Genomic DNA, 11666 nt, shown 5'->3' with positions numbered 1-11666 from the left:
TCCTCCCTGGGGGACGGACAACAGAAAAGTGGGTGAAGGGAGACATCGGACAGTGTAAGATATGACAAAATAATAATTTATAAATTATCAAGGGTTCCTGAGGGAGGGGGGAGGGGGGAGAGAAATTAGCTGATGCGGGGGCTTAAGTGGAGAGGAAATGTTTTCAGAATGAGGGCAATGAATGTACAAATGTGCTTTACACAATTGATGTATGTATGGATTGAAATGAGTTGTATAAACCCCTAATAAAATGATTATTTTTAAAAAGAGTTGCATGAGCCCCCAGTAAAATGATTACAAAAAAAGAAAATGTGGCCCTGTGATATTATTGTGTCAAGGACCCACTCCTGGCTAGGGGTGGAGTGCAACCTGTCAATCAAGTGGTTGCTTGATGACACCTCCTTGGGGGTGGTGTGGCCTTTTGTGTAAAAGAAGACTGAACACCGCCAATCCCTCTCTGCCAATTCACCTTCCTTCTCACTGGGATTTTGTCTCCAAGGCTAGCCCCATGTGGGCCATCAGACCCCAGGAGCTGTCAGGGGCCTGCCACAGTTTCCGCCAGCCTTGCATGCAAACGCATCTGCACTAACTGGCCTGTGATGTCCTTGTGTCTCGCTTCACCTTTCAGTCACTGGACTGTAGCTATGTGAGTCTGAAGAGGGCCTGGCTAGCGTGGACCCACGGGCTGCAGTGGAACTGGGGCAGGGTGCCTTCTTGATGTAAATTTGCTTCTTGAAATAAAGTTCTTTCTCATACACAGATGAGGTCACTGGTATGTTTCTCTAGAAAACCCAGCCGAACCCAGACCTAATCTCTCAGCTTCCGGACTCTCAAATACATCTTTACCCTCTTCCTTTGAGATGTAAACAGAAGCAGTGAAGTGTTTGTTTCCTCTCTGTGAGCTAACCAGTTTTGTGATTTAACCCTCCTTACCCTCTATGTCTTTCCCTATGAGTTACTGTAAGAATAGTGTTTGTAAAAGTGCTTTTAAAAGTGTAAATTAAGTTGCAGGGAATACTTGACTTACACAGAGGTTTGCAACAACTAGCTGTATTTTGTCATCACCTGGGAAGCTTTAACAAGGACCGTGAGGGATCCTGGCCCAATTCAGACCAATTAAATCAGAATTTCTGGGGGATGAAATACAGGCTTCATAATGTTCTAAAAGCTCTCTAGGTGATTCTAATATGCAGCCATGGTTGAAAGTCACTTTCCTGCATCTTGCCTCCTGTCATTTCCTAGATTGTTCATCTCCACTCCCATCCTCACTCGGGATAGCAAGCAAGCAAACAGTGCGGTCTGTAGTAATTCTGTGGTCTCTTTTCTGTGCATTCCACTGCCGGCCAGCCAGTTCTGACTCACAGTGACACTGCAGGGTAGAGCAGGACAAGGCTGGAGGGTTTCCAGAGTCATACATCTTCACAGCAGCAGCAGACTGACACACAGAGTGGCTAATGGGTTCAAACAACCAAAACAAACACTTAACCACTGCACCACCAGGGCTCTTTAAAGGGTGGTACACAGATCCCTCAACTCTGCCTCACTCAAAGATGAATGACCCTCAAATCCGAGGCTCTTCTCACACAGAGCTCCAGGAACGCCCTCTTTCCTACAGCTCTCTCAGCTCAGGGCTAATTCTCCCAGAAAAAAGGCTGTCACACATTTCTTAAAACTAGTAACATTAGCAGTAGTAAGACACTCACTCCTCGCTGATCAACATGATTAGGCTTTGAAGTGCAAGTTGTTATAAGAAAATCTGCCTTATGGGAAAATGCAGGATGACGACATCACCTCACCCCTCACCTGTACCATGAACACCCTGCCAAATCACATAGTACCACCTCCTCCCCCAACTGCCAAAGGGAGAGCCTCTAGTCATCCAGAGCCAGGGTGGCCCCCAAAGTAGCCCTCTCCCTATCCCTAGAGTTGCCTCCTTCTCCTACCCTGACCACATTTTCCTGTCTCAGACAGGAGGGCCTGGTGCCACAGGAGGAGTTCATGCTGCCTGCTGGGTCCCACTGACAGCCCCACCCCTGAGATCCCCCAGATCTTCCTGGGCAGCCCTTCCCTCTCTACACCCACGTCCCCCATGAACTTCTGCTGAAGCCTTAATAGCCAGGCCCCACCTCTGCCCATGACCTTAAACTGCACTTTGTCAATGGTCACTCAGCTACTGCCCTTACTCCTCCAGGTAGCCTATGCAACCTTCACCTGTGCCTACCAGGAAGGGGCGCTGAAGAACTATAAAGACTGCAGAGGTGATTATCTAACAAATTTATAGGTGTGGGGAAAAGGAAAGTGTGCTACTGTTGGAAGCTTATTTTCCATTTAATAAGAAAATAAAATGAAACAAAATATAAAAGCCAAGGAGTTTAAAAAGTGCTGGTAATATGTTCTATCTCCAGGAAGGAAATCCTTAAGAACTCCATAGGCATTGCCCCCTGCCCGATCCCACTTTCTCACCCTGGGACACTGACCCCATCTCCCTCCCACATCAAACATTATCTCCTCTAGATCCATGGCAGATGTGGCGTTCTCCATGCAGCTGTCCCTGACACTTTCTGGTCGAATAAACTGTTGCCACCTCTTGGTCCTGAAGAGACTTCATGCTTCTACAGAGCACGTAGAAAGGTGCTATGATTGGTTTCTGCCCATTTGTCCCACCAGATTCTGAGCCCCTGGAAGTAGCTCTATAGTATTTACCTTTCTATCTCCAGAACTCCTGAGTGCCCAGCACAGATGTAATACTTAAACGTGACTGATTAAAAAATGATTACGAGACAATTGATGTATGCCTTGTTATAAGAGCTGTGAGAGCCCCCAGTAAAAGGATCTTTAAAAAAAAAGATTAATAACTGTGTGAATGAACAAAAGGGAAGAGATGAAAGAGACGTGGGGAAACAAATGCATTTACAAATCTCTTGTCTCTCACAAAGCTTTCTGGGGAGGTCTTTTGTGGCTCTACACATCTAGCATACTAATAGACATCTATACTTCCCAATACCTTTCCCATGAACTCAATGTCTACCAATAAAAACTAGACATTTCTAGGTATGTAAACACAAATGTTCCCTCTAAGGCATAAAAATATGCTTTACAAAGTTGTTTCCAGGAAAAATGAGATACCCACTATAATTTTAAACACTAGGATGAGTTTAACACATTTTTCTCTGCCCAATATAATTAGATTTTTTTTAAATCTAAAAATATCCTCCTCTTTAATAAATGGTTCTAGATTACAGTTAAAAGAAAAACAGAACCTAAAGTAGCTAACCCTACACATGTTCTAAATAAAGATACCACAGACAGAGTGAAAACAAAAAGCACTCTACTTGGTTCATCAGTTCATTATAAAATGTGGAGACATCTGTCAGGTTTCCTGTGATAAGGAAGAAAGACAGTGTGGCTATGGGATTGATCCTACCATCTGACTGTAAAAAAATGACCACGGTGATAGAAATGGCAACGAATAAGAATGACAAGAATGTTAGTGGCTTATATTTATTGGGCCTGTAGTATAATGTTGGGACTTTACATGTAACTACCCTGTAAATCTGGTCCTATTATTGTCCCTATTTTACAGATAAGGGGCACAGCCCTAGGGATGGCAGAGCTGAGGCTAGAAGCCAGGTAGCCGGGTCCTAGAGCCTGCCTGCTGAACTCCAGCTTCAGGGCTGATACACAGTGTGCATGTGATATGGAAATGTACACACTAAAATGGCACAAAATGTCATTTTTCATCTAGTAGATTAGCAAAATAACATTTGACACCACGTGCCAGGTATTTTCCTGAAAAGTATTGTTTCAGTTACATTCCACAACAATCCTATGAGGCAATCATTACTATCACTGTTTTCTAGACGAGGAAACTGAGTACAGAGAGATGAGACTAGTAGCCCAAGAAAATACTTTGGGGTAAAGGTTGAAAGTAATATTGAAACACACTGCAGGCTTACCTAAAAGTCTCAAACACTAATTGAAAAGAAATAGACCTGTCAATTGATTTTCAACAAAGATGTTAAGAAAATCCAATGTGGGAAAGGATTTTTTTTTCAACAAGTGGTGTTTGTCATCTATTTAAAGAAAAAAAAGAGCTTCAAGCTTTACTTTGCACCATATACAAAAATTAAATCTAAATGGAAAACAAAACTAAATATAAGAGCAAAACTGCAAAAATTACTGAAGGAAATCTACATAACTTCAGATTTAAACATATTTTTTAAAATACAAAAACCATAAATCACTTTAAAAAGTTGATAAATCAGGTTTTTTAAAAGTTACAACTTATGCTCCATTAAAGACACTGTTTTAGAAAAATGAAAAGAGAAATTACAAATTTAGATTAAAATATTTGCAAAACATCTGACAGAAGACTTAACATTTAGCAAATATAAGGAACAACTCAAGTAATAGTAACACAGACCTTGGCTCTCACCCCAAAGACAGACACACTGAAAATACAGAGTTGCCACCTAAGCATGTGAAAGAGTTCAATGTCATCACCAGGAAAATAACAATAAAACCTCCAAGAGGTATCACGACACACATGATAAAGTCTGAAATGAGAACAATTAGGTTGTTTCCAAGGATGCTAAGGGTTGCTGGCAAGGATGCTAAGGAACTGAACCTCACACATTGCTGGTGGAAAAGCAAAATGACACAAGCCACTTTGGAAATCAGTTTGGCAGCTTTTATAAAGTTAAATGTATATTTACCAGATAGCAGAGCAATAGCCAAAGAGAAATGAAAATATATTTCCACATAAAAATCTGCCAGCAGATTTAGTCATGAACACCAAAGCCTGAAAGCAACCCGCCTGAACTCCGAGGGCGGGCGAGTAAATGAACTCTGGTATACATTTAAACCACCAACGACCACTCAGCAACAAAAAGAGCAACACGTGATGACATGAATGAATCACAGAAGGACTTTGCCACGTGAAAGACGCCCAACACACAAGGTGACATATTATGTATTCCATTTACACAACAGTTTGGGGAAAATTACAGAAGCAGAATTCACTGGCTGCCAGGGGTTAAAGGTGGATAAAGGTGCACAAGGGAACTGTTTAGGGGATGGAAATGGTGTTTATCTCGATTTACATGTTTCATATATTTGTCAAAATCCATCCAAGTATATGCTTAAAAGGGTGAATTATATCCCAAAAGATCTGGCTTCAAAACTCTGGCTGTTGTTAGGTGTCATCTAGTTGGTTCCGCCCCAGAGTGACTCTATTCACAACAGAATGAAACCCTACCCCGCCCCGCACCGCCCTCACAACTGTTGCTGTGTCTGAGCTCCCGGCTGCAGTCCTGTATCAGTCTATACTAATGCCAATGTCCATTAATGGCTGGAATGTGGAATGTAAAACTACAAATCTAGCAAACTTGGAAATGGAACACAGAAAGGTTGCTATCCTAGGCATTAGTGAGCCATTCAAATGGTAAAACTGGGATTGACCATCTTGACCGATAGTCAAATGGTTTACTGTACTGCGAAATGACCAATTCAAAAGGAATGGTGTTGCATTCAACCAAAACAAATCTGCAAAGTGTTAAAACATGGCTGACACATGAAAGGTGCTCAACAAATTAGTTTCCCCAACCTACTCCCAGGGATTCAAGAACAGTGAGAGCACCGATCTCTCAGGTTCCTCCTCTGCTGAGAGTGAGGCCCAAAGACTAGTCTGCAGAGTGGTGCAGAGGCGTGAGCTGCCTGCCCTAACAAGAGTGTGCATCCCCAGGCAGCCATGGTCCAACTCTGCCTGCATACTGCTACCCTAAAAATCCAGAGTTCATCTACTTTATTCGTTCTTATATGCCCCTATCTCTTAAACTAAAGATCCTTCCACCATCCTCCCAGCTCCCTGTCTTCACAGATAGCCAAGGATAATGTTTACTGATTAGTTCCTAAGACTTTAAAGCAACCAGAACACCTTCAAATTCATTCATTCAACAAACATTAATGGGGTGCTGATCCATGCTGGGCACTAAACCCCATGCAGAAACAAACACTAAACTGCCATCCAGTCCATTCTGGCTCACAGTGCCCCCTAGGGTGGAGTAGAACTACCTCCTTTGAGATGCCGAAGCCATAAATCTTTATGGGAGCAGAAAGCGTCATATTTTTCTCTTCTGCAGTATGGCTGGTGGGTTCAAACTGCTGACCTTGCAGTTAGCAGCCCAATGTATAACCCACTATACCAGCAGGACTCCTTGTGCTAAGTACTAGGGTTATAAAAATGAATAAATGGAATTATTTAAAGGAGCTCTGAGACTAATACTTAAAGGGCTCCACCTGCCAAGAGAATATGACATAGTAACAGTGACTAAATGTTATGATATTATTTATAGAATAACAATGTTCTAAAACATAATGATGCCAGAAACTATTTTTAAGTTCAAATAGCCTACAAATTTGAGCATATTAAAAAAAGGACTATATTAAAACATAAACTAATTGCACTCAAAATTTTCCAGAATGAAAAACTTAAGCAGAAATACTGGAACTGGAAATAGAATTCAAAAGCTAATTTTAAAATAGTTGATCAGATTCTATTCTAAAGCAAGTTGGCTTGCATTTAGAATATATCACTAACAATGCCTTTTAAAAAATGAATCATTTCTTATTTTGAATTTCAAGTAAAACATCTCCCAACCTATATTTATTTGTAAGATTTATAGGAAAACAGAAATTTTTGTGATTAATATTCATCTTATTAATATTAATAAAAGCTGACTCTTCAAGTTGTCTGATAGTCATGTTTTAAGAGAATAAAAATTCTATCCAATCCCTCAAACTCATGACTTAAGTGAGAATGGTATTTTCATAAGGGATTGCTCTCCTTTCCTCACTGACTGCGTCTGTCAAACCGGTTCCATGAGAATGACATGCAGTGACAGAGCATCCCGGACGCTAGACCCCAAATATGAGGTTGTCTCACCCTGGTTTTATACGTAAAGAAATAAGCTTCCTCAGCAGTTTTCAAATCAACTCTGAAAACATTATTCAAATTTTCATCCCTCACCTATCTATTAAAAAGATTAAGTGATGTCAGAAATCATCTGCATTGGTAAATTTGCCCAATTCAAAATAATAGCCAACTGACATGAAAACAGAAGTCATAATTTTACTAAGAGTGCCTAGTGTGAAAAGTTAGAGGAAGTCATGTGGTCTGCTCACTTATTTCACATTTATCTTAATTTCTGCTTGTATATTATACTCATAACCACATTAAAATGCCTGTTGGTGCCCAGCACACCAAATCATTTTGTCATTCGATGCCTTTGCTCATACTTTTCCCTTTTACCTCGAGTCATCTCCTATCATTCTCTACAACTCAGCTTAAGGTAGTATCTAAGATCTAACCTACGTTGATGCCTCCACTCCTGTTATTCTTAGAACCATTTCTTGGTGTTCCATACTTTCCTGTGCATTTCTAAGTTATTCACTACACTTGACACACTGTATCTAGTTATATCTCTCTTTCCCTACTAGTCTTAGAGCAATTGAGAGGAAGGGTTGCCTTATTCATCTTTATACCTCTCCTTACTTATGTCTTCCCTACCTGAGAGTAAGATACACAGAAAACTCAAGACATATTTATTGAATGACTGAACAAAGAATTAATGAAAAGACAAAGAGAAAGGAAAGAGATAGAGAAGACAATCCACAAAGCTTACAGAGACCAAAGGATGGTGTGGTCTTAGGAGGAAAAGGAGAGTCTGAAACTATTCAAAGGTTTAGTTGTACTGCAAGACAGTTATGCTTACAATAATGAAAGAATCCCTCTTCTGTAGAGATAGGCATTTGAACATAACCACTTGAGCAGGTAGTGACTGGTGATAATTGTAGTGTGATGAAGGCACACAGAAGACAATATAGTTCCATTACTGTTTGTTGTCCCGGTGCTAATTTAAAGCTCTAAAACCCAGCTGGAATGTTGGTGTAGCTAGAAGTACAGTTCTCAGGATCAGCTTTTAACATCTGACTCTATAGATATAAAACCACCAACTGCTGCCCTAGAGGCGTTGCAGCGTGGTGGCCACCCTGCCACAGCTGTGTCATTAGAGGGCAGAGAGAAGAGGGGCTATGTCTAGGCTCAGGGGTCTGACGTGAACCACCTGACTGACTGCTAGACCCACAGTCCTATTGCAGCTGTGAGACCTGGGCCACCTGAAGGGGGCAGGGGGATTTCCCCACTAAGTCATTTTGCAAAGTGACAAGATCATGGCAGCTGGATGACAGGCATGCCCTTGGGTCCAGCATGCACGTCGGCTGGTTAATTTACTGCATGAGGTGATGTCCTGCTAGTGGGCACTGGCCACAGTCACCGACTGATCGCCACAGTTCTGCCAAGACTCAGCTGTAGACCACAGTCCAGACTGCAGGAGCCCCCACTCCATGCCAGGAGCACATCCCACTGTGACAAGCACAGAAACTGCAGGGGGGGGGGGCGCGTGGGGCACACACGACAGCCTTGGTGGGACCGAAGATGACCCTGTGTCTGTCCCCACATGGCCACCAGCCGAAGGGGCTGCTGGGAGGATGGTGGGGTCTGGCAGAAGCTCATTGGAGAAGAAATCCTTTGGAAAGAATAAAGTGGACTGAAGGAGGTGTGTGGAAAAATAAATAAAATAAAACATTGACTGAAGTTACGACTATGAGACCAAAAATGAACCACATTTTTTCTTTTTGTTTCTGAATTTACTTTGTAAAATAATAATGTTTTGCATCAAGAAGACATTCTTGATGTTTTTTCAAAAGGTGTTTTGAACCTTTAAAAAAATCTGTACATAAAAATGCCATTCTTCCTTTGGGAAGTTAAAGCTCCTGAAACACTGATAGTAGCAAAGAAGTGCTTATTTTTGGATTTACGTTAGTCATTATGTAATCTGATATGTCAGGATTAGGGATGCAGCCTGCGGATATAATATAGTGGAAATCGAATAGTTCCTAACTAGGTTAACTATATCACACAAAAATTCTCTGAACTAACTAGTCGGAGGCTACTGAAACATACACATTTTCTTTAATGACTATGACAGACTTGTTAGCTGAGGATAATACGTTACTCAGAGTGAGTCTACTTAAAACAAAACAAACCCAAAATGTCATAAATAGTTTAAAAATTCAAAAATGAAAGAAAAGCTATGAAAGTAAATATATTGTTTCTTATACTCAGTAACTTTTATTATTATAACGATTTGCTAATTCTTAGAACTAACAAATTACAACTCAAAAGTTGCTCCCAACTACTTTGCTTCCCTCTGCAACTTTATAATTGTGGGGCCAGGAATAATAAATGTGTAGGCTGTTTTATAAAAACACAGTACTCCCAATAAAATGATTAAAAGAAAACACACAGTACATTACTGTATCTGATTACACAAGTGCAATGGATAACAATTTCTTTTTCTTTTTAGAATAACAAAAAATATGTTACTGAAACGTAAGATTTACAGAAGTTTCCAGACAAGGCACACGCCTTTTCTTGACGGAAGGAGTCTACACTTGACAGCAAAGTTACACTTGTATTAGTGAGGACTGTGATGTTTGTTTAATGTTCCCAGTTTGGTTCGCTCAAGCTTGTCTACCTACAGCATGTAAAGAAAGTTCGACTTGGCTAGTGGGCCTACACTAATGAACAACTCCTTAGCTCAGTGGTTCTCAACCTTGCTAATGTCACCACCCTTTAATACAGTTCCTCATGGAGTGGTGACCCCCAACCATAAAATTATTTTCGTTGCTAATTAATAACTGTCATTTTGGTACTGTAATGAATTGGGCGACCCCTGTGAAAGGGTCGTTCGACCCCCAAAGGGGTTCCAACCCACAGGTTGATAACCGCTGGTTTACCTGTTTATAACCAACACAATTAGAGCACCATAAAAGGGGGAAAGGAGCCCATAAATTTATAACGACCTCCCCTACCTCAAAAACTTAAACACACCCACACACCTGCAGCTGGCCCTGACAGTGACCTTCATTCACAGTGCTTTATACTCAGACCATGATGAGGGAGAAATGAATAAAAGCAGAGGGACCACTGCTTTTAAACATTTAACAATAATCCAGATGGTATTTCTAACCTCTGCTCATGCTTTACAACAGTGGATTAGGACAAGACAGATTTGCAAATATGCATTTAATCACCAAATGACTGAAGATGCCTGGGCTTTTATTCTGCAATGTTTTAAAGACTTTCCATTCAGTGCAAACACAAAAAGGAAGAAGTCTTGGCAGGACAGAAGTGAAGCATACTTGATGATCAGATCAACTTATATATGCTTCGTGGCATATAGTCTAGCTGTTTCTATGGCCTGGGCTTCATTGGTCTTCCACTGCTCAGCAACATCATTCCTTAATGGATCATCTGGATTGGGAGCACTTAACAAAGCCTGGATCTGTAGCAGAACTGTGTGGATCTGCAGTGCTGGGGGCCACGTATCGTTCAAAATATCTAAGCATATTCTTCCCAACTTGTCAACATTAGGGTGATACATTTTGGCCATGAAATGTACTTTAAGAGCTGCCATTAGGTATTCTTCTGGAAGGAATAGTTCAAATTTAAAAGTCCCTCCCCCTCAAAGGGGGAATCCTGGGGGCCAGCAATGACCACATGAAAACAGTGGACATTATGGTCCTCTGGTTCTGCTTTAATGCCAGGAACTGGTTCTGTCAGCAAAAGCTGGGTTTCCTTGATAATCCTGCAGGGCAGCCCGGCCATCTTGTCGGATCCCGAGTTCAGCCTCTGGTCTCATCTCCGGCTCTCTAACAGCAAGTTCTTAACTATACAATTGAAAACATGAAAGGGTTCTAAAATCCTAAAAAGCTTTTAACATTCTAAAAATAAAATGCCATTTTATTCACTGAAAGTCACTGTTTCCGCCTGCTCTCTCCTTCCTCTTTTATTCCTCAGTTAAGTTGGAGCCACTGCTCGGGGCTGCAGAACTTCACACTCACTTAATGGCCGGTGGCCAGCAGCTCCGGGAGTCTCAATCACTCTACAGTACTAACCAGCAGCGTGTATCTGAAGTAACCTCTTGATTATCACCGGATTCCTCTACTACGATGCAATCTTCATTATCTCATTAAACGTTTGAAAAATAGAAATTACATCTGTCACGAGTCAAAGAAAACTTTGATAAGAATTATTCTGATGATTTAGGAGACACCGCAAGTAAAGTAACAGGTGGTAAAAATAGGATGCACTAATAATCGCCCACCCCACCCCGCCCCCGATTAAGAAGATGAGAAGTAGAAAAAAAAAAAGATGAGAAGTGGAGAATCAGAGAGAAAAGACTATCCAAAAGAACGTTCTGAGGTGATGTAAATAAATGTGCTATATATGCACTGTCCATTACCACATGTGACTACTAAACAGTTGAAATAGGTCTAGTGTAACCAGGAAACTAAATTGTTGATTTATTCCATCTTATTAATGCTAATTTTAAAAGCCCCATGTAATAAGGGCTATTATACTGGACAGTATAGCTCAGTGTTTCCCAGGGGTGTTAGATGATCCAGGGGGCTATAAAAGCAGATACCTACATAGTACAAAAGGTTTTAATTGCTGGAAGGTTGGGAGGTACATGTTGAGTAATTTTTCTTTTTTTTTTTTTTTTGAAAAGGGAACAGTAGGTCAAATAAATTTGAGAACCTAT

General features: G+C 41.0%; 1 protein-coding gene, 1 non-coding gene and 1 pseudogene across 2 annotated transcripts in view; 1 reads left to right on the top strand and 2 right to left on the bottom strand.

Moving 5' to 3' along the window:
* Window positions 1-11666, bottom strand: part of ITSN2 (intersectin 2) — a 168936-nt gene that overhangs the window by 112470 nt on the left and 44800 nt on the right. The gene's annotated exons all lie outside the window — the stretch shown is intronic.
* Window positions 8016-8147, top strand: LOC115868383. The gene has a single exon (XR_004045556.1). It is a non-coding gene; the product is annotated as a small nucleolar RNA SNORA17 (small nucleolar RNA).
* LOC105978932 lies at window positions 10281-10729 on the bottom strand (annotated as a pseudogene).

The sequence above is a fragment of the Echinops telfairi genome, unplaced genomic scaffold (genome assembly GCF_000313985.2).
Source record: "Echinops telfairi isolate 266 unplaced genomic scaffold, ASM31398v2 ScPeMD7_9;HRSCAF=40, whole genome shotgun sequence".
In the NCBI taxonomy this organism is placed as follows: Eukaryota; Metazoa; Chordata; class Mammalia; order Afrosoricida; family Tenrecidae; genus Echinops; species Echinops telfairi.
The sequence above is the reverse complement of the archived record's forward strand: the minus strand, read 5'-3'. Positions and strand labels throughout refer to the sequence as shown.